This window comes from Balaenoptera borealis, assembly GCF_965194805.1.
Source record: "Balaenoptera borealis genome assembly, chromosome: 5".
In the NCBI taxonomy this organism is placed as follows: Eukaryota; Metazoa; Chordata; class Mammalia; order Artiodactyla; family Balaenopteridae; genus Balaenoptera; species Balaenoptera borealis.
Genome location: NC_138862.1, coordinates 77,601,599 through 77,625,840, shown reverse-complemented (window position 1 = coordinate 77,625,840; position 24,242 = coordinate 77,601,599). Strand labels below are relative to the sequence as shown.

General features: G+C 40.9%; 1 protein-coding gene across 6 annotated transcripts in view; it reads left to right on the top strand.

Moving 5' to 3' along the window:
• The first annotated feature begins 2,539 nt into the window (after positions 1 to 2,539).
• IL1RAP (interleukin 1 receptor accessory protein) overlaps positions 2,540 to 24,242 on the top strand; it is a 130,464-nt gene continuing 108,761 nt past the window's right edge. For 2 of the 6 annotated variants that reach the window (XM_082393236.1, XM_082393233.1), the window contains exons 1-2: positions 2,540 to 2,801; positions 3,591 to 3,727. The gene's annotated coding sequence lies outside the window, so the exon portion shown is untranslated. The remainder of the gene's footprint in view (positions 2,802 to 3,590; positions 3,728 to 24,242) is intronic. The other 4 variants (XM_082393234.1, XM_082393232.1, XM_082393237.1 and 1 more) reach the window with 3 other exon arrangements.

Here is a 24,242-nt window from a genome sequence, read left to right as displayed (position 1 = left end):
AAGAGGTAACGGATCCAATGAAAGAGTCTGGAAAGGAGCAGCAGAAGAAATTGATGGAAAACAAGGAGTCAAATAAAAAGGAGTTTGAAGGAGAAACTGAACAACTGTGTCTGATGCTGCTAAAAAGGTCAAGTAAGATGAAGACCACAAATTGACCACTGAATTTGGCAAAGTGAAAGTCATTAGATACCTTAACTATGGAGTATTAGGGACAAAAGTCTGACTGGACTGGGTTCAAGGGAAAAGCAGAATTCTGAGGCCCCCTTACAACTACCGCAAAATGATTAAAGATAACTTGAAAAAAGAAGTAGAGGTTAGTAACAGAGGGAAGAAGAGAGTAATGATGCTCTTCCAAATATTCAGTCAATTTCAAAATATTTTTCTGAGCATTTCTTACGCACCCAACACTGTTAGGCACTGACACCAATGAGTTTGCAGCCTCATTCATTCATTCACTTAGGCCACAATTGTTCATTGAATGCCTAGTATGTGAGTTTTCAAACATTTTTTAATTGTTACAATAAAATTTTGCCATTAAGCAAATTTAAAAAAGAAAAATACTCCCATAATTCTGACACATTAACATTTTCCACATTTCTTTCAATTACTGTCCATGTTTTCATACCTTTTATACAACCTGACTAACTATATTGTAAACCTTTTCCTTTGTAGACACAGTTTCATAATCTGTTAATTATGACAGCAATACTTTATTGTGTGAATATACAGCATTGGTTATCTAACATTTTCATTCCCAGCCACTTATGTTGTCTTAAAATTACAATATTTAATACTGTGATGACTTGTCTATATGACGTCATCCTCATTAAACTAAGAGTAGCTCCTCAAAGTGAAAGACTATATCCTGTTCAATTCTGAATCACCAACGTGTGCCTGGCACAGAGTAAGGACTTCTAGAAAGTACATGAGACTGTCTAGTGGGGTAGTTAAGAGCAAGGAGACTGCCTCAGTTCTCATTTTGCATTCTCTTCTTGTAGGCTTGTGGCCTTGGACAAGATACAACTTCTCTATACCTCATCTATAAATTGGAGATAATAATAGTACCTTATAAATTATTGTGAGAATTAGCTGATACATGCAAAGTGCCTGCTACTTTGTAAGCACATGTTATAAAAGTGTTCAATGAGTGTATTATATAAGAAAAAAAATTGGATGCCCTGAAATATATTTACTGGGTGAATAATACATTAAAGAGCAGTTTTACTTCTGCTTCATACAATAAACTTCTAAAATTTTATATTGTTTCCTTTTTGGCTTAATAACAATGTGAGCATGTATTGTGTGTCAGATATCCAGAGACAAATAATTTCTCAGGATTAATTTCCATAAGCGATATCAATAAATGAAACAACATGAACATTGCTACAGCTTCAATTATACTATGATTTTCCCTTGGGGAGTTAAACCCTTTGAGGGCAGGGGCAGTGTGTGAGTTTTGCCCTGTTGTCCATCTTTAGCTGGTACCTAGAGACTGGCACCTCCTAGTTCCACCTACTAGTTCATGAGGACCTTTTCTTCTTTCCTGTCTTTTTTCCCCTTCTCTTTAATTGCTTTCTTTGGATCTCAATTTCTTGGGTAAATAAATAAATACGATTCAATCAGTTAACTCTAAGAGCAGAAGAAAAGTCATGCAGGTGGCGGAGTAAAGCATGTGTGAAGAGACAAGTCAACTTGGTAGATAGCTTTCGTTAGGGAGTCCCAGAAATGGGGAAAAGTGATGAAGGGCCTTGCCAGTCAGGAAGAAATCGTGATGCACTGGCAATAGAGAACAAGAGAAAGTTCTTGAGCAAAGGAGTTGACAGTCATTGTAAAGCTTCTCAGGATGACTATACAGACTACCATCTAGAGTGGGAGAGGGTGGCTGAGGGCTCTCTCAGAAATCTGGAGAAACGGGAGGGAATGAAAGGGAGTAATTCTTTTGAGATTGTTTGCTTCTATAATGATTATTTCATTCATTCACTCATTCAGTGCACATGTACTGAGTGCCTACTTTGTGCCAGGCACCTTCCTAGGCACATTGGGTACACACCAGTGGAAAATACAGGTTCCGTTTTGCTGTCCTGAGCAGTAGTTTGTTCCCATGACTGTCACTTTTGTAGCGGAGCGGAGCGCCAGACCACCGAGATTGAGTCTGTTTCTTCGCGTCGCGCTCTGGGCTTGGCACACGATGGGGGCTCAAATCCTGCGGCCTGAATTGATTTATGGCCTTGGCGCAGCACGAGAGCTAAATACACAGAGCCGGAAAGAAAAGGCGATCTCGACTGTGAGACCAGGATCTTGCAATGAGCGCAAGTGTGCGTCTATGTGAATAGCCGGGGGCGCATCTCCCCATTGCGCCTGGCATCGTGCCAAGCTGCAGGACCCACGCTGTCCCTTTCTGCGCGCTCCAGCCTGCACAGGCGGTGGCCGGGCGCCGAAAGGCCTAGCGCAGCCTCTTGCCGGCCACGGGCCCGGCGCCGCTCCTCCTCGCCGCGGGCGGGGCCGCCCTCGGTGCCGCCCCGCGGCCTCCGCTCTGGGAAACCCTGAGCGCTGGTGGCTGGCGAGGCGGCGGGTGGAGCGGGAGCCGCGCAGCGCCGGCCAATCGCGCAGTGGCAGGGGAGGAGCCCCAAAGGGGGAAAAAAGAAAGTGCGGCGGAAAGTAAGAGGCTCGTTGCGGGAAGACTGGCCGGATCCGGGTCCCCGGGACTCTGCTTTGGCCAAGCGCACCGAAAGACGCGGTGCTGGGCGATCCTGCACCCATCCCCGCCGCCTTCGCTGCGCCCGCTCTGCCTCCCAAGAAAGGTGAGTCTCGCGCGGCGATGAGGGCTCGGGGGATCACCGATCTACAGAATCTCAAGGTGGAAGGATTCTTACACATCGTCTCCTTCAACCCTATTTTACAGAAGGGCAAACTGAGGCACAGAGCGAGGCAGCGGCTGGGATAGATCACACAGCTAAGTTAGTGCCGTGGGCAGGACTCGAACCCACCGTCCAGAGTCCCGTCTTTGCTTTGTAGGCATTTAAGTAACGCAGTTGTGTGAGGGCTGCGCGTCACTGCAGCGCTCTCCCAGCTCTTGAAGGGATAATACCCCGGCACACCGCCGGCCTTGGTTTCTCTGGAGTGCTGCTGTGAACGGTGAGGATAGAAGGGGGCAGTGTGTCCCAGCGTTGCCACTGGGTGTCACGTCGTCTCCAGCTTGGACCTGTGACAGCCTGGGTAAAGGCTGCTTGCAGCCTCTCTTTCTCTTCCCCTGACCTGTTTTCTCAGAAAGATGCCCCGCCGAGGGTGTCCGTCAGACTCCTGGTAGAGTCCGTGGAGAGGTGAGGGGCGTCCGGGCGCCCGTCACCTCGTTTGGCACAGTGTTCTCTCCAGCCCCAGGGGAAGCGGGGCCGGTCGTCCTGTGGGAAATAGGATGCTTCTCTTGCAGGGATAGCTGACCTCACGGAGCCATAGCCCCTCTCACTTCTAAGTCCTGGGAGGGAACAAGGAAGCTGAGTTAAAGAGAAAAATCACAAACACAAAAGCAAACTTCTGCCGTTTCCTTTTTTTTTTTTCTTTTTTCTTTTTTTTTTTCTTTCGTTTCCTTTAAGAGCCAGTTCCCAGTCTGTCTTGCCTCCACCCGCTGGTGGTGAAATTGTGAAACGCCGCTAGGTTAGCTACCAGCTGAGGAGGAGGATTTACCTGGCCTTCACTCCAGCTCTGCCACCTATTAGCCGTGTGAACTTGGGCAAGTTATCCAATCTTTCTGATACTCAGTTTTGTTTTGTTTTTTGTTTTTTTTCCAGCCATAAAATGGAGATTTTCACGGTCACAAGGAGCCCTTAGGGCACTTGGGAGGATAAAATGCGATAATTCAAATAACATGCTTAGCACAGTGCCTGGCTTGGCACCTGTTCAGTTTGACATTGATGGCAACAATTAAAAATATTACTGCATAGTAACCTTGGAGACAATGGGTTTTTAGGAAGCTGAATTTTCAGGTAGAGTGACTTTTTTTTTTTTTAATCTAGATGTTGTGGTTTTTTGTTCTTTGGAGTTTGAACAGCTCTTTTTATAGTGTTTTCTGAATGCCCTCTACATGTGACTTTGATCGTAGATGCTTGACTTGGTGTATAAAATGTTTCCCAGTGATGCCAATGCCCTGCTCGTTTTTAGGCCAAGCCTCAGGTCTGTGAAACTTTGATCTGAGGCATCCTTTACTGGCAAAGAGGGTCTTGAATTTGATGAGAGGTAGAAAGACAAGAGGAGAAGTTGCAAGTTCCGTCTATGTTACAGACTGTTCTAAGCCTTTTATTCCCCCTGTGTCAGGTCAGACATGCAGCTTTATATTCCTCAGCTAATATAGGAAAACAACAAGATTCCCGTGTATTTCTTTTGGATTAAACAGTGATGCTGCTAAATTTAGTCCCTTTTGGACACAAACTTACCTCATATAAACACAAACATCCACATGTGCCCTCACTAGGCTTCCTTTATTATTGGCATTATTGGTATTTTAAAATGAAATAGTGTCCTTTACATACCTGCCACCTGGCTCATAACAATTGCTTTTATTCTGATTGACTTCATACCGTTTTTTACTATCATCTCCTGGCTATGCCATAAGTCCCTGAACTGAGCATCCAGTATTTATAGTTGGCTGCCTGCTCCACAGTCCATCACATATGCCTGTGTTATTGCTGTATGCAGAGCAGGGGTGTGATACACCTTGAGGAAAGGAAAGAGTTCGGTGGTACCCTCTTAGGTAGCTCCCGCACCAGACATTTGCAGAGGATGGGATCGCTTGCTTCCGTCAGCCTGTTCCGTGTGCGTGCATTGTGATGAGCTGGCCAGGATACATCTGAACGCGTGTCTGAGAGACTAGGGACTTGTAGGGAAAAGGAGAATGCTCAAAATAAGGTCAGAACAAGGGGATGGGAGATTGAAAGCTAATTCCTTTTAGTTCTGGTTTTTTAAAGAAAGGATACTCAGTTATACCCTTTCTCCTTATAGAGATTATTTGTTACCAAATACATAAATATAAAACTTTAAAATTTCCACAGTGTATTCCATATATATTATCTTCTTTGTTACTTGCAATAGCCTTGAGAGAAGGACATGGCAGACATATTAATAGTGGAAGGATAATATAATGATATGATAAAGTATGAAAAAAGCTGGGTTTATCGTCAAATTCAGATTTCAGCTCTAATTCCTATGTAGCTGGGTAATACTAAGCAATTTATTTCACCATTTAGAGTTTCTGTTTTATCCAATTCTAAAGTGAAAAAAAAATGCTTACTCCAAGGATGCACGTGAGAATTAAATTAAGTAGAATAATGTAAAGTACATTTAGTGAGTAGGTGCTCATTAAATATTTCTTCTTAGTTGATCTCAGTTTATTGAGAAGAAAATTGAATAAGAGTCAGAGAAATGAGAGGTTGCCAAGGGTCACATGGTTCATAAGTTTCAGCCTTGGGAATACAGATCACAGCTTTTGAGTTCTAGGTAAGGGCTTTTCCATCACACCCTGTCGTCTCTCCAGTGAGATCTTTAACAATTTACTTCCGTTGTTCGGTTGACCTTATTTGTTTGGTGATTTCAGGGTATCCTTTTTGTCCCAAAGAGGATATTTCCTTGCTAAGAGAACTATGATCTGTAGAGTTTAGTGGGGCCAGCTCTCAGGAGAGGAAGTTTCAGGGTGATGATCTCTAAGGCAGCCTGCCTACTCACATGTGTTTGAAGTAATGTACCTTCAATTCCTAGGAGTAAGGGTACTATGAAGACATAAAGCTTAGAATTATGTCATGTTTTTCTTCCTGTTCTGAGTAGTTTTCTCTTTCTGCCATCCTCGTGCTAATACGCAGGCTGTTAAGAAGATGGAGGAACAAATACCATGAGTGACCATACCATTTTTCTCTTTCTTTTGCCAATTCTGAAGTCGGAAGGGATGGAATACAGTGAACAGCGTACAGAGGCGGCATTCGCAGGAAAGACCACTGCTGGCTGGTGATGCTGATCATTGGTCTGGAGTTTCAATCCTCCCTGTGGAAACTGACGGCTGCAGGCTTATGTAGGAAAATGAACAGATCTGTTTCCGGCCCAGGCAATGGGGCCATTTATCTGTTGAGACTTCCCACAGGCCTTTAGGTTTCTTTGCTTTGCAGCAAGCAGACAGACTTGTAAAGGCAGTTTGGGGAGAAACGCTGTGCTCCTTGTGTTTGGCCTTTGGAAGCATATGTTTGCTTTTGCCAAAAGGTAAGCAGTCAGCGGCATCTTAACCTGGCACAGTTAGAAAAGCAGAATGTAGCTGGAGAAAATCAGAGGAAGAAGCAGAAGAAAAAAATAAAGGTTATCTCCAATACACACACAGTTTCATCTGTTGCTCAACTTTGTCAGGCTTTTGCTGGTGACACAGATGTAGGATCTGTTGAGTCACTATTGTCTTGCCCGTGAAATATTAAAGAGAGCCACCTACTGTGCTCTTTGCTCATTTTGGAAATTGTTCTGTGGGAGACATAAAAACCCCAAAGAACAGGAAGGTTACAGAACATTTGGTATCTGATATTTTGGGGGATTAAATCAGGTTAGCTACTGATTTGCTCTCTTTTTTTTTTTTTTTTCTTCTCCTTTTTGAAAGTGAGAACGCATGGTTTACACTGACGAGGTTGTTAGGAGACCTCCTTCTAGCCTGACCATGTTCTGCCTAGCTCTAGCAGCTGTGGCAGTGTGGAATCTTAGCGTCTGGAGGGTACCTCAGGCAAGTTACTATGTTGAGACGTGCCTCGGTCTCCTCAGCTGGGAAACAGGAACACTGATGCCTACCTAGAAGCTTGAGTCTCTTTCTCAGTGCCTTTTTCATAGGAGGCGTTTAATGAATATGAATTCTTTCTTCTGCCATCAGTTCTTGCAGTTTATTAGTCTGTTCAGTTGTGAAAATCAAAATTTAATAGCCGCCCTTTAGTGAACTCCATCATGGCTTGTACTGAGTGTTTTACGTCTATCATCTCATTCAGTCCTTGCAGTAATCCTGTATTTTTTGAGGCAACTGAGGCTCAGAGAGGTTAAATAGCAGGACCTTATCGTGTAGCACAAAGCAAGCACCGATGCTGAGACTCATCTCTGCATTTCATTTCAGAGCTAGGAAAGACCTGAAATTGTGCAGCCTCTGGACTAGAACTGAGGACCTGAATTAGGACCCATGACCCACCCCATCCCCATCATGTCTTTCTGATCCTGGTATTATCTTGCCTGTGCCTGGGAAGTCGCTTTACCTTTGGGCCTAAAGTATGAGAGAGCTGGTCTAGTTCATCTCTAAGGCTCTTCTGCTACAATACATTGTTATTTTTTTTTTTTAAGATTCCTTTCAACTCTGAAATTCTATTGCCACATCTCTTTGTAAAAGTCAAGGCTAAAGATTGAAAGGGGAATAAAGAGAAAATACCCTGATTGTATTATGCCAAGAAATCTATTTTCTGGTTAGACAGAGGAGGGCAAGGGAAATCAGCATTCATTGGTGCATGTACTTCTGTCATTTCATTTAAGCATAAAAATAACTCTCAGGTCCATATTATTGTCTACCTTTTACAGAGGAAAGAACTGAGGCTCTGAGAGACTTAGAGAATTGCCCACAGTTATCCAGTTAGTGACAATTAGAATGTGTGTGCCTGAGCACAAAGCTCTTCGGTCTACTATCCCATGTTTACTAGACACCACAGTGTAAGACCTGAGGAGTCATATAACTAGATCCATAGATGTCCCCTCCCTGTGTCCTCACACCACCTACTACTACTACCACCTCCCAAACCTATTACTCAAATCCCTTCTTGATTCTTCCCAGTTTTGGAGACCCCTTTAAATGCTTGTAACCTATTCTTTCTCTCTCTATTATAATTTAAAATTTTTTTTTAAATTTCTTTTTTAACTGTGGGCCAGTAATTTGTCCCTTTGTATTCTTGTCCAAGTCCCTGATTAGCACCCAAGCAGCTGAGGGCATGGTTTATCCTGCCCCATGCCTAGCACAGTGCCCTGTACTCAAAAGGTTGAGTTAAATAGATGATGGATTCATGCTGTGTCAGGTACGCCCAGCATTGGCTTTCCAGTTTTCTCATACTTTATCATATCATTGATTATTTCAAAGGCCATCTCTACAGACTAATAAGGTAACTTTATTTTATTTTTTTTTAATTTTGTGGTCACAAAATCAGACAAATGATAAGGAGTCACAGACTCTAATAAGATTGAACAATCACTGGCTCAATCATGGAAAAAGACATTTTTATCCCAATAATACAGGACATTTTGCAGCAAACACAATGAAGGATGACACTGAAGTTCATGCTTGCATATACTGACAGCAAGGCCAGTGTCAAGTGTCCTAAATAAATTACCTGAGAGAAAGTAGGAAGTTTCCAGGGAAGTGGGCAGCTGCTGTGAGCTTCGATCTCACTTTCTAAAAGCAGTGAAGAATTCATACCAGTCCAGCTATTATTTGATATAATTGGACATGAGGACAGGTGACCTTTTATGTCTAGTTTATATGTAGGAGATGCCTGTAGTTTCTTCCTGTCTGATACATAAGTCCCTATGATTACACTGGCTTCCTCTTTTCCCAATCAGTGCTAAAGGCAACAGAAAAGAGAACCGGTCATTTCTGAAAATGTTCTTTTCATCGATAGCATAGTTCCTTACGCCAGGTATGGTTAGATGCTATGGTGACCTAAAATTGTGGTTGTGTAACATCATGGGCTTTAGCATCAGACCACCTTCCCTGGATTTGACCTTAGACAAGTTATTCCATCTATCCCTACTTTATTCTCAGCACCTGTAAAAAGGGGATAATAAAACCCATTTCATCCAGCTTTTGGTAGGTGTCAGTCAGGTGCCAAAACATTTGTTAAGAGCCTGGCACATGGGGATTTTAACCTTCGTTATGATTAACAACTACAGAGATATTCAATTGCATGCCCAAATCAATATGGGATTAGAAAGTAGAAGACCTAGATTCAAATGAACAGTTTTTGTTTTTTTATAGAATTTTAAGCCCTCAAAGTGCTTGTTATTATATACGCACATGCACCCAAGTATTTTTTTCTTACAATAATCTGAGGTAATCAAAGTAGTTGTTCTCAACACCATTTTACATCCCGAGTCTGAAAGGCTAAATATTTTCTAAGGCCACACAGCCAGCGAATAGTGGAGTTGGGACTTGCACCCTAGATTTCTAACTCCAAGGTTATGCTTTTTTCCCCTCAATCATTCAGTGCAACAGCCCTGGTACTGGTTAGTGGCTTTTCCTTCTCTAAGAGTCCTTTTTCTAACCTGCAGAGTGAGGAATTTGGACAAGGTCCTCTCTGAGGCACGTTGTTCTCTGAATCTGTGCCTGGAAGGTGATGACTTAGGAGACACTGTGAAAAGCTAAGAGTAGATCCATACTCTTAGTTCCACAGAGGCATTCACATGTCAGGCATGTGGAACATCATAAAATCCAGATACCTGGCGGCCTCCTTGGCCTCAGTGAGAATCACAAGTGAGCGCTGCGTTAGGAGTCACATCCATAAAGACACTTTCTGTGTCCTTAAGGATGTGATTCTGCTACATTCCCACAACCTGCAAACTGTTTTCTCCCTCTGGATCCAGGTTTGGGGGTGGGAAGAGTAAACAGACACCTGGGTTAAGCACAGTGACATTTTTTGTTTGGGAAATAAAAAGAGAGTTGTTTTTTTTTTTAAATATAAAGCAAGCTCTCTAGCACCATTAATTATCATAATCTTCTACAAAGAAGTAAAGGGATAAAATATTTAGCTTTAATTTGGACTGTAGCATTATGAGCGCATATTTTCTGCTTTCTTCTTTTGAGCTAATTTAGTGCCCATGGAAGAAGCTAGACTCTCATTGAAACAGATATAGGGTTTTTTTTCCACTTAAAGAAATGATGGACACTTGAGAACGATAATACACACCAAATAGCTCTTTTCTGGAAGATTAGACTTCGGTTTGCCAATTACAGTGTGAGACAGTAGCAGGGTTTGGGGGTTGAATGGATAAAGTGGATGGTGAAAAGTTGGCTGGCTTTGAAGTCAGAGTTGGGTTTGAACCCTAGATACTGCTTGCTTAGCCTGTCCAGACTTAGTTTCCTTTTCTGTAAAATGGTGATAAGCCTGCCCTAGCTATCTCCTGGTTAGATAGACCTCTGTATCTATATCTATTCCCATCTCCACTCCTGCCATTCCTGACCTCACTTACCCTGCTCAGCTTTTTCTCTTGTCCATTGCGGTTGTCACCTTATCAGCTTCCACATACTATTTAATTGATTTGTGTAGCCTGTCAACTGTTTAGTGTTTAGTTTAGCCCCACTAGATTGTAAAATCCACAAGGGCAGGGACCCTTGTTTTCCTCACTGCTGTATCCTGGGTGCCTAAAATAGTATCTTAGCAAATAGTATCTGCCTAAATGATGCAAATAGCATCATGAGTAAATGATGAATAAATAAAAGTATAGTTGTTAGTATTATTTATCCTCAACGAGTAGAAAGAAATAGATAAGGAAATGAATTATATAGATATATAATACTGAAATAAAAAATTTGTTATATATATACACATATATATATACACACTTATACACATACACATATACATATATATGTGGGCATATATATTTAGAATATTGACCATATATTTAGAATATTGAAGTATAAATTTATGTGTATGCATATGTATGTGTGTATATACATACATTTAGAAGTTATCCCAAATTGCCTTGGGAGGCAGAGGTGTTAAGGTAATTCCTTGCTGTTAGCATTACTAAGAATAGTTTGGGAGAGATACAAAAAAAAAAAAAAAAAAAAAATATATATATATATATATATATGTGAACGGACAACAAACAAATAAACAGAAGACATACAAGTGAGTTCAGGGTAAGAAATAAGGGGCTGAGATTAAAACAGTGACAACAACAACGATGTTGGAGGGCTGTGGAGGAGAGGCAGTTTTAAATAGGGTAGTCAGGGATGACATCTCTGAGAAGGTGACGTTTGAGCTAAGACAAAAAAGCCTGAGAAGGAGCCAGGGTCGATCTGTTCATGGTTGAGGTGGCAGGGCCTGGTAAGAGGGAGAGAAGGGCTGGAACTAAGGTTCGAAGATAAGCAGGGGCTAGATCAGACTGGCCTTACAAGCCAAGGTAAGGAGTTTGGATTTTATGCAAAATGCAGCAGGAAGTCACTGAAAGGACTAAAGTAGAATGATGACCAGGTTTGACATATTTGGAACCTCAAACAGAGAGTGAAGGAAAATGGAAGAATTCATTTCTAAGATGAAGAGGTAAACTCTGCTGACCTCATGTAGGTTCCTAAGGACAAATGAGAAGACAATTCAGTCTCATTGATCTGTCATTCATGGCCTTTCTTTCCCATTAGAATGCCCAACAGAACAACAGCAGAAAAAAGCAGGCTAAATAGGCAAAATCAGATTCCTTTCCTTTTTCTCAAACGGTATCATTATTTTTTCCAAATGCACTAAGTAATAGATGGATATGTAAGTGCAGTTGCTCAATTCAATTCAGCTGGAAATTTTACAGTTCTTGTGTAGGTGTTTTATGTAGTCAGTCCCCCAACACACTGGACCTAGAGCTCTTTCTTTATGAGATTTTAGGTACCAGTTTCTGAAATCTGCTGTCCTGAAGAGTGAGTGTGTGAAAGGCAAATTTAATTCCATATAAGATCAATTTCTTCTTTCTGGCTCTAAAAGTCTAAAAGGCACCTAACTCTTCTCTCAAGAGGTAGAACTCCTCCATGAAGTCTTTACTGACACGTGCATATGCAGGCTCATACATGCCTCGTAATAATACAAGCTTTACAAATATTAGCTTATCAAAATCTCAGAATAAGTTTAAGAGAGGCAGGTACTATTATAATCACCATTTTACAGAAGAGAAAACTGAGGCCAAGCTCACAGACTTAGTTGACAGTAGAGTCAGTATTTGAACTTGGGCAAGCTTAACCACTATACCATACTGCCCTGTGATTGTAAGAAGTGACCCTGAATATTTTATTTATCTCGACTAGTCCCACTTCACGGTGCTTCCTGTGAAGGAATAGTTCAATAAATGTATTGAATCAGTGAATGAATGCGTGATCTTTTAAGTTGCATTATTTCATTAGCATATACTAGTAAACGTGTGGGTTTTAGACTGAGATAACCTGGGCAGGGTAATGCTACTTACTACCCCTGGGATATGGTAAAATTACTTCACATCTCTAAACCTGTATCCTCGTTTGTGTTATTGGCATAAGGATATAGAACTGTTTTAGGATTAAATATGTTTATAAAGTACTTAGCAGAGTGCCTGCAATTTAATTAGTGCTCAGTCCACTTAAGCTATTTTTATTTTTATGTTTTGAACTAAAACAACCTCTCCAAACATGCTTACACTTACATACTCCTTAGTTTTTCAGTTGTGCTAGTTTTATTCACTTCCTTTAAAAATCAAAGCCAAAAATCCGATCATATAATCAGTGATGTTAATTTTGTTCCAGGATCCATTCTGGTACCTTGCCCTCAGCATGGCACTCCTGTAGGTAGAAGGGCCAGTCCTGGGGAACTACATGGGGGCAAAGGTGCTGTAGGACCACCCTGTTTCTCTACTCCAAACATCCCTGCAGGCAGCGCTGCCCATCCTTCTCCCCAGCCAAAGCTGGCTTGCTGAAAAATTATTTTATATTCTAGTGGTGGCCCCAGAGCATTCTGGGTGACAAAGGAAAAACAGCCCAAGACTCAAATTTTGTCCCAGATAACACTTAATGAGGCTAATTTACACAGCTTGCCGGACGTTTAGGACCCCTTCTAATCATAATCACTGATATTGATCCAGTGATTCTTGTGTGCCAGGAGCTGTGCTGAGTGCTTTATTTTCATTATCTCATTCAATCCTATTTCCAACCTATGTGAATTAAACCAGGGGAAAAAATTAGAAAGTGCCACAGTTGCCTCCTTGTGTGTATTGGGGGCTGTGATGATGAAAACAAGTATTTCTTATGTGTGTTTTTCTCCACATTTTTCTTCCAAAGCAAACTGTACGGGGTTGTAACACCTGTAGAGTCTCCAGGGACCTTCCCTGCTGGGAAGAGAAATGAGGCAAAGCCTGTGTGGGGAAGGCAAGAAGCTTCATTCTAGTTGACAGTTTATTTTGCCCTGGAAGAAGCTGGCAACAATGAACTCAGTCCTATTTTGTTGGCTGCATTTACTTGCTTTTTTGTAAGAAACCAATGTGGTGCTGATTTACAATGACTTCTATTTATTTATTTATTTATTTTTTGCTTTATGAGCTATTTAAAAGGTGTAATTTTTATTGTCCCACTTCTCCCAAGTTTGATGATTTCCTTGGAGGAAAAGTACACACACACACACACACACACACACACACACACACACACACACACGAGAACAGTGCCTTAATCATAGTTGACTCTCACTCCTTATTTGTTGAATAAATGCATGACAAAAAATAAAAATCCTCTTTTTTTCTGATAATGGGAGCTACTATGAGATTCTTTAATGGGGAAATTTCAATATGTAACTTTTTTTAAATTTTTTGTTTTAAAAAATAATTTCAGAAGGAGATTATTCTAAAATATGTAGCATTACTAAATGTTGGTGACTCAGGACAGTTTATTGGAGTGGGCTGTAATTCCTTTAGAATTGATTAAGGTGAGATCATTTACCTATATACTAAATGGCCCCAAACTGGTATACTTTAAATTTGTGTAATCTGATTTTCATAAATTTTCTGTCCTCTTTCTCTTTCATTGTTTGCTATTACTTCTTGCTTTCATCATGTCTTGCTCTAGCAGTTACCTATTCTCCATACAATTAGCTGTTCCTGCTTTATTGTGGACTAGGGAGCCAGCTAACGAGTTTTATTAGAACCATGTATAAGATAATAAAAAGCGTCGGATTTGGATTGGAGAGGCTCTTCTCTAAGGGAAGAGAATGGAAAGGTAAAGTGGCTCTAGAAATAATCTCCATATAAGTGAGGCTACACCATACACAGTAGCATTGGGTTTTCCTTACCTGTGTTATTAAAAAGGGAGTAGTTGCATGGATAATTCATTTACTCTTTTGGACACTAAGCAGTTTTTGAGATCCTTCTGTAGTTAAGACACTGGTGAGATTTGGTGATTAAAATGCAATCACACTAACACAACTCCAGAAGAATAAGAATTTATAGATCATTGTGAAAGATAAGATGCACCAGAGGTTGTAATACAACTTATATAATATTTGGATTAGTCTAAGAGTATATAACAGAACTTTTAAAAGATATGTGGTAAAATATTTTGATGTTTCAAAGGAAGAGGCAACTGTGTCACTCAGGAAGGGGTTTATGAGGAAGTGTTATTTGAAGTGAATCTTGAAATGATGTACAGGCAGGTTTTGGACATAGATTGGTGGGGAGGAGTGACGTGTGAGCTAGGGTCCGACCAGGGAAGCAGAAATGATATGGATGGATGATATAGAATGTGGAATTTATCATAGGGATTAGTCTTACAATTGTGGGAGAAGGTGGGCAAAGAAAACCCCAAAAGGGGACAGTTGGGAGTCACTAAGGACCCTGAGAAGGAGCCAGTGAAGAAGTCTGTTGCCCCTGCCTGTGTTAGGTGGGCAGTCAGGAAGAAATGCTGGATGTGAAATGGAAGAGATCAACCTGGGGACAAACTGCAACCCTTAACTATCTCTGTCTGTATCTAACCATACTGTATGGGTGGCCTGCAGAAGGAGCTGGTGCTCTTAGCCATGGAGCTTCAGACTTACCTGGCTTTGGGCATGAAGAAGTTGAAGGAGGGGATCTAGCAGGAGCTGAAGGAGCCGTGGTCCTGGCTGCTGCCCCCCACCTAGGAGGTGAGCCATCAGATCAGCAATAAGGTGCATGAGCTGCAATAGCACCCAGGTGCCTAGACAGACCCTCCCAAAGCAATTGCTACTACTTCACTTCTCCCCTCCAAATCTCATGCACATTTCCCTGTGGTCAGCCCGAACTCAGAACCATGCAGAGAAGGGGATTCTGGAAAACATAATTCCAGTGGAACTAAATTGACACAGTTAAAAACCACAAGTGATACTACAGATAAAGGGAACAGGGTGAAAACATAAAGTGAAGGAGGGAATCGGGTGTCTTGCTGGGGCAGAGCCCAGTTTGACCAGGAGATGGTATATGAACACTGAGGTCATTGAAGGTCAGACTTTAAAAAGGTGAGCAGAGGCTGTATTTTGAGGACCTGACATACTCTGTTGAGCAATTTGTGTTTAATCCTGTAAGACAGGGAGAAGCACTGAATATTCTTGAGCAAGGGAAGGGTGTATGTAATCAGACCTGTGTTTTAGACAGGTCTGGCAATGCAAAGCATTGGAGCTTCGAAAGGGAATAGGCGGGGCAATTAATGAGCATTCTATTATAATAATCCAAGGAAGAAAATTTGCATTCCCAGAGCTCTCTTCTACTCTCACGGAGGGAGGTGACTCAGAGTCATCATAAGTGGTTGTTCAGGACCATCCTGGGAATAAAAAATATTTGTGTACATTGCAAGCCAAGCTGATTTGATCTAGGGCTAATGTTGTCAGCTATAGTATCCTTATGGCATACCTAGATCACTGTTCTTTAAAACTCCCTGGTGCTTCTGCCTGTGAAGAGCAAGAGAAAGTGTATATGTAATTGGAACACTGACTGAAATGAAATTGGCTTATGAACCACGTCATATCATTTTGAGAGGAAGATCCTATAAAATAAATATTACTTGTTTCACTTAGTAAAATAATGCTTTTTGGTTTTACTGAGTGGTAATAGGAGTGTCCCCATATGTCGATCCAGTGTCTAACAATCTGCAAATTACTCTCATGTCCATTATCGCATTTGATTTGACAACAACTCTGCAAGGTCACTTTGGTCTGAATTAGTATACGTGAGAAAACTGAAGTTCAGAGGTGATAACCATCAAGCGACCCCTTAGCCCCTGATGATTCAAGAGCGCTCACTGCAGTTCCATAGATTCATTCAGTGGACACCTTTCTATCACTCATCCCTTCATCTCACTCAATGCACCACTGCCTGATAATTTGCTTGGGACACATCTCTGGTTCTGCTGTGTCCCTGTTCTAAATCTGTCCTTACTTTTTGGACTTCATTACCTTTAAGGTCTGTTCCCACCCAGAGAGCAGGCCCCTTGTAACCCAGGTGTTACAGTTCCAGCTGTCTGATTCCTCACCCTCTGGCAGGATCTTTACTGCCTTCCCTCAAAGTGCAGAACACCAAACACAGGGCAAAGAGGGAAAGCCTTCTTTACAAGAGCATACCTGAGCAGGTACATTAGCATACCCGGGAGATCCACACAGTCTTTGAATTAGACCATTCCATAAGTCTTCCCTGACAGGGCTTCCAAGCACATACGCCTGAGTGTTTGAAAATCATATCTCCTGGCTTTCTACTTGTCAAAACACAGCAGCTCATTCACTTGTCTTGACTTAGTTAAAACACACACTTATACCCAGTGCTGTATCGCTGAGATTTCAACAGTGAACAGCAAGTGAATAAGGAAGCTGTAACCTCCATTCAATGCACCCCTGCAGTGTTTTGTCCACTTAGAGAGCTCCCTATGGCATAGCAAGTTAGGGTGACAACTTCAGGTGCTATACTTGGGGACGTCTAGAACTGTTGCTGTTATTAATGTAGAGACACGGCTCGGGAGAGCAGGAGGAGGCGTACAGGGATCAAGCTTTCTAGTTGCCATTAAAAGGAGTACTTTTAATGGTTCTCTGAGAATACTGAATCGTAGGGTTGAAAAGACTAAATTGCTGGCTTTGCAAATAGGCTAGAAAAGGATGTCCCTGGTTTAGTCAGTCAAACCTGTCTATACCTGGCCTTCCAAGTTCTAGTACAGTGTACTTTCTACTATAATATGCTGCTTCTCCTGCGCTGGTTCTCCCCCGTGAGAACTGCCCTCATTTCTCTCCACCAAACAGGTGGGTTTTCTGTTTCCTGAATTTGCTACAGTGTGTAAGGGAAAGTTTAGGACAATTGAAGTCTAGACTTCTAGTATTAAGAAAAAATAATAATATCCAAGAAACTGGAGTGCTTTCTATGTGCTAGGTGCCTTATAAAATTATCTCACATGATCTTCATACCTCTAATTCCATAAGATGTCTTACTGACCCCATCCATGAATAAGGAAACTGAGACTCAGCACGGTAAAGAAGCTTGCACAGCTATAGAGGATTTGAGGCTAGGTCTGTGTGACTCCAAAGCGTATGCTGAAGCCATGTGTTTTGATTCACTGTGGTGCGGTGTCCCCTCTATGTCAGGGACCCATCCCATTGCTTACACGCACACGAGAATCTTGTAAACAATCTTTAGTTACTACACTGATCTGTCCGACAGTTCCCCAGAAACCCAGCTTGGGTGAGCTAGCCCACTGGTCATTGGAGTTTCGGCCTCTTATTTCTTTCCATTCTCCTTTTTCAATTTCCTCTTAAGCCTAGCTAGCATAGGAGCTGCATTAACCAACAGATGCCAGTTCTTCCCATTTTAATGGCATTTTCATTTTCTCAGTATGCTTTTCTCACTATGAGGTTTGGAGAGACGAGTAGAGAGCTCTATGGAGACATGGAAATGATGTCTCAAATACTGGAACCACTGGGTTAAATGTCCAAAGGTGTCCGTAGAACAGAGAGGCACGTTCCTGACATGGTTCCAGAGACCTCAACCAGGACAAGTAGGTAGAAATTCCAGGGGATCAGAGTCCTGCTCAACGTAATGAGATACTATACAGTTCGGGTCATATGAAAAGTAAACTGGTAATGATTTCACCATCGCTAGAGATATTTAAAGAGGCCCCGTACATTCACTTGGCAAGGATCTTACAGGGAGAACTGAATATCGCAAAAAGAAGTTTGAATCAAAATGACACTTGAGGGCCTTTCCGGCCTTGAGATTCTGTCTTGAATTCATTTAGAAACTTTATCTTGGGAATAAAGGTTTGCCCTTGTTACAATTAACACCAACTAGTGATATCGCCTCCTCCCTCCCCACTGTGCTTCCCCCGTCTGAACAACCACTCGATTTAGGACGGGGACTCAGGATGAGGAAGGATGTGGCTTCTTCCCGCTTGGCAGCAACTCCGTGTCAGAATGGAAGACTTGTGTCTGCGCCTGGCACGGATCCGTCGGGCCCTCTTACCAGCTCAGTCGTGTCTGTGACCAGAGCACGTGGGAGGTGCACATCCGTGTAGAAAAATCTCCCACTGGCTGCCAGCTCTGGATTTTTGTTTTGTAATTACTAATGAATGCAGTCTTGCCCAGGGCAGACCTCTTGGAGGAATGAAGACACACCCTGAAACAAGTCTGAGTCAGACCAGATAAGCATCCCCTGCAAAATAATCCCTCTGCAGTTGGCAGCCTATGAGAAAGTGCCTTTGAGACCAGTTTCTTCTTGCCATTTCAAAGGAGAGCCGCTTACGGGCCAGAATGTCAGGAGTGCAAAGCTCCTGTTTTTGTTTTTGTTTTTTTCCTATTTTCTTTTTTTTTTTTTTTATTTTGAATTGGCTTACTACTTATCTGAAAGCTGTGCTGTTCAAAAATGATAATCCTTTGACTTAATGTCAGAAGTGAGACAATACCTCTGTTCTTGAAGGAAGGCGTGTTAGAATGATAGAAAGTGCCCAGGAGTTGATTAACAGCTTGGATTTGAAAGAATAAAAAGTTACCCAAACTGGCAGTGGGTCATTCAGACCAGTACTGCGTGTAAGAATGGACAGTGCTTTTCAATGAAATACGGTTCTCTTTCCCTTCAGGACTTATAAAGACTTTACCAATCTCCAACCCAGTTCAACTTTTTTTTTTTTTTTTTTTTTTTTAATGAAATGCTATAGCTAAGTATACATTGCTCAAATCTGTCACATTTGGATATCTCAAACTGTGAAGTCCCTTACAGGGATGCTTCAGGAACTCACAGCTATCTGGTCAGGTCAACCCCACTGTCCTTAGGAAATAAACACGTGAGAAACTTCATAGGTGCAGGAATTTCTTTAGGGATCTGGTTCCACACTGCCTGAAGGTAGTCTGGCCAAGATTTCACGCATACACCATACATCTTCACAATGTCTTGGGAAGAGAACAGCAGCTTCGGTTCCTCTGGCAGCTGGCTCATTGTTCCTGGGCCCAAGTAGCTGTCCTCCTGTGACACAGGACCGTTGCCTGTTTAGACATGACTCTTTCCTGGGATATAAATGGTAGGTTATTTTTATGGGACAGTTATATTTCTTAGTAGTTTTTCAGAGTTGGGAGGCAGCATGGTTTCACCAGAGAAAAGCTTGAATTGGGAATCAAAAGCCATCTTTTCACATTTCACAAGCAAGCTATTGACCTCTCCTTCGTGGGCTTCTGCTTCCTGAATAGTATCCCAAATAACATTGTTTGACTTCTGAGGCCCTTTCTGATTTTCTAGAGGTCATCTTGATAAGAAGATAGCTAAAGGGGGGGGGGGGAGACAATTAAAAAAACAAAAAAACAACTAATTGTAGGATAAGGCTTAGGAAAATATGTTCTCTATTTTAAATATATTGCAAATATATGAAACTTCATCTGTATTGTGTAATACAGGGTGTTCGGATTTCCCCTGTCATTTCTATTTGCTAAGACCTGACAAGAAATATGAATCATAGCCATGAGGAAGCTTAGAAATCATCGTGTTTAATTCACTCATTTTATGCATAAATAAACCCAAGGCCCTTACCCAGAGTTACGCAGAGCCTTGAACTCATCCCCTGCCTTCTTGGGCAGCTCTCTTTCTAATGCATGGCCTGTTCAGTTTATTTAACAGTAATGAGCCTTTAGAGAAAGAATCAGGCCAGATTCTCAAAGTTGATGGCTTCTAAACCATAGTTTAGTGACTATAAGAACATGCTAGCAAGAAGATTTGATTTACGTATGTGACTTATTTTCCCCGTGATAAATGTTTTGGACATAAGTTCCCTTTTGTGCAGCTCTCTTTCTGGCCAACATATAACACCTTTCTTTCTCTTAGGTTTAGAAGGTTTCTTCTCCATGGAAAACTTATAACTCATTCTCAGTTCCCTACCAGGGCCACTCACTCTGACAATTCTGATTACAGTATTTCTTACGGTAAAACCGCAGCTCTCTGAAAAGACTCAGTTCTTTCTGGGATATAGAGCATTATGAAAAGTTAAGGTTTCGGTTCCTAATTACCAATTTTGTAATCATGGGGTAGCCACAAACAAGGGATAAGATTCAACCTGTCCTGGATTATAGGTCTGATTATTTCTAACAACCAGCTGACCTTGGATCAGTCATGTTATCTTTGTACTTTTGTTTTTCTGTCTGTTAAGTGAGGTAGTTGACCCAAGGCCTTCCACAGGTCTTCTAGGATCAAGGATCTTGTTGTAACTGTTTTAATAGTATGTCTTTCTAAAGTGTATTCCATACCACACAGCTGTCTTATAGTGAGTATCCTGAGAAATTATACCTTTAATTAATAATTCAGGGCCATTATTTTGAGCATCAATTACTTTTTACTGTGCATAATGATGTCCCCAGGACCTACTGAAGTATGTAAGACTCCAACACTATGTGGCCCCAGACCTCCATATCGCTGTTTTTTATTTTTCTTCTTGCTTTTTAGTTTTCTTGTTTGGCTTTTTTTTTTTCTTTTAAATCCTTTGGTAATTTAATGGTAACATTTGGAGGGGAAACTTTTTTATTGATTGATTTTTTTGGCCACGCCATGTGGATTGCAGGATCTTAGTTCCCTGATCAGGGATTGAACCCACGTGCCCTTAGCAGTGAAAGCACAGAGTCTTAACCACTGGACTGCCAGGGAATTCCTCTTGTTTGCTTTTAATAGCTCAACTTTCCCACTGCCATCAACATGCCTACTTATAAAAGATTTGCCTTCCATCCAAATTTGCTACTCTTCTGTGCTTTGGCATAAAAACTCAGATAACCAAGTTGTTAGAATGGAGATATGAGGAATGCAAAGTTGTGTAAGCAAAGTTGATTAATGTTTTTAGGTTGATGTAGAACTCATTCTGGTTGCTGTTAAGAGCACTGTTATTGGCTACTGAATATTGACTTGGTGGTTGACACTGTCTAGTAATCGAGTTACCAACTGCTGAGGTATAACCATGTGCCTTTGATTCTGTGTGTTTTGCTTTCCTCCTCTTTTATTGATAGATGTTATGCTTCTTAGCCACTAGGATCACTTCAGAGTTTTACTGTGATTTTCTGGGTAGATGCTAGGGATCTTATGGACTTTTTAATTAATACTAAATTCACCATAAGCCTAAGTATGGTATGAAAAGAGCAAATTTTTTTTAAAAAAATCAAAAAGGCATCAATAGGGAAATGGTTAAATACACTATGGTATAGTTGGTTAATGGACTTGTATTTAGCCATTAAAAAGTATTAGTATAATTTTATGAACTGATCTGGCAAAATGGGAATGATATATTATTAAATAAAAAAAAAGCAATTTGTAGACCTACACATGATTTGATTTTTGTAAAAAAGAAAAAGAAAGGAAAAAATTATGTATGAAAAAATGGAAAAATCTGAATCTAGGAGTTACATATGGTTATGGTGGCAGTGGGATTAATGAAGCCTGAAAAGAAAGGGAAGGACACATGTTTTCACTTCCTACCTAATACAATTTTTTTTAAAGGAGAAGTAGGATTATAGATAATTTCCTCCTCAACATTGTTTTATGAAACTGTAAAAGCATACAGTACAGTTGGAAATGTGTTACAGTAAACACCCATATAACCACCACCTAGATTCTACCATTTATATTATATGATACCTGCTTTATTACTTATGTATCCATTTATGTATTTATGGGTGATATTTATGTTTTTCAGTATTTTCAGACTTATTTAAGGAATTGACCTGGAGCCACTTGCTAAATGAGATTCATAGCCTATCCCAAAGAACCATAATGCCATATTCACAGATTTTACTGATTTGGACAGACCCAGAAACAAATACTGATAGAGGCTTTTTAGACATCCTTACCTTAGATACCTTTTATCTTCTTTTTTATTCGTAACAATGTTGGCAGAGGAGCCAAGGAACTTGTCCATTAGGGCTGGCGACTTGCTTGAATTTCCTAGGCATCCTGTGAGTTCCCTTGTCCTCTGCTACCATGCATTGACTCTGTGCCATGCCTTTTCTTGCAGGCAGCTGTGCAAACCCTACAAGCCTCATTAGCTTCCTTTTCCAGTATATTACATTATGAAATGTTTCTGGAAATTATCAGTTTTGCAGAAGCAAATATAAATTATTAGTGATTCCACTGAACCGCTGTTTGATTTTAGGGTTCTGAATGCCTGACCTGGAAGAAGCTTGGGACAGACCATATTTTGTTTCGGTCCTATGCAAACTCATTTGAAGAAAGGGTATTCAGCTGAGGATGGGCTATGATTTGCAGAAGGCTGTTATATTAAAGAACAATAATGATTTATTACTGAGTTATAAATATAAAAGAATAATGAGTTATAAATATAAAATTGTGGAATATGAATAACTTTAGATCAGACCTAGTTTCTAGAATGTATCATTCTGCATAATTTATTTTAACAGGTAGAATTGGCCTATCTTGTCGGGGATCAAACGTACACCCCACACCTCCCAAAAAAGGGGTCAAATCCATATAATATCTCCATCGTTTTTCCCTGGCTTGTCGTTCTAGGCCCATTTCCCATAACCCCTTGTCTGCTCCCTGCAGACTACACTCTAGTCTTACCAGATATCTTGCATTGCTCTAAATAGCTCACGCACTTTTTTGCTTTCAGAACTTTGCTCAGCTTAGTTTCCCCTTTTGCAGTTCCTCCTCCTCTTTCCTTCCCCACCCTTTCCTCTTCACTCCCCCATTCTCCTCTGTGCAATCTCTCTGATACCCACCACCTACACAGACATACACATCTATTACCTCTGCATCTCCACCTGTTTCAGTACAGGGTCTTCTCTAAGAAACCTCTCTAAACCTATGGGCTAGAAGGAATCACATCTAACTTTACATTCCCATAGTCCTTTATTTACAAGTACACTTTATCCCTTAGGCTGTTGCTTGTCAATCTATGGTCTGGGGAACAGAAGCAAAGGCAGCCTCTGGGGGTGGACTAGAAAGGTAGAATCTTGAGTCCTAACCTAAACTTGCTGACTAAGCATCTCCATTTTACCAAAATCTTTAGATCATCTTTATACACATTTGAGAAATAGCATCTTAGAACAGGTATCCAGCTTTGCCTTTCACTTGATTGCTTTCGTGTAATGGATTCTGATAGACCGTGTCTTGTGATCAGGGACTATGTCTTCTTCCTCTTTTACCTGCAGGGCACGGTAGATGGCTTCGCACGCAGTAGTGGCCCTTTAGTGTGTGTTGCTGAATGAAAGCCTGTGCTTTCAATGAGGAGGGTATGTGAGGGAAATATACATGTGAATGCAGGGTATTTTCATGATTCTTTCAGTGAGATATCTTTCAAACTGCCTCCTTCTTGTCATTGCCATGGTTGGGTTTTACAGCTCCTGGTCCAAAGGGGCTTACCCCATTATCAAATCTGTTTCCTCCTCTCACTTCTTTGAGAGGTGCCAAAATGACATGGGGTATTGGAGCTTTCAGATGCTCATGTGAACTCACTGTCCAAGGAATTACATTTAAGGCACAGAGAAACACTTTGTATTTTATTAATAGAGTTGTATCTGTACAACTGACATAATTGTGTATTTGTTTCAAAAATTGGAAGCCTGATCACAAGTCAGAGTAAGGTTCAGAATCAGATTTTGGTGCATCTGATCTCAGGAAAATAATGTTAGTTGGTTAGATTTGCTTTTTGAAAATTTAAAAAGGGAGAAGCTTCATAATTTCAAAAGGGCTTTTTCTATCTCCTGTTATAGGTTATCTTCAGATTCTTTCTCCCATCATCTCCATCCTTCCCACTTTGCCTGGAGTTATTATTTTTCTTGTTGTCTGTCCCTTCTGTCTTCTCTTCTAGTCACAACGCATTTGTTTTGTAGTTTTCTTATTCATTCTACTCATTAGTCCCATACTCAGAACTTCTGAATTGTATAACTCTGATGATGTCTCTGATCCTTCACAAAAATGCTGAGTGTAAAATTACAATAAGTATAAATAAATAAAATAAATAAATATATACAACAAAATAAGTAAATCAAATAAAAATAATAAATATGTAATAGCAA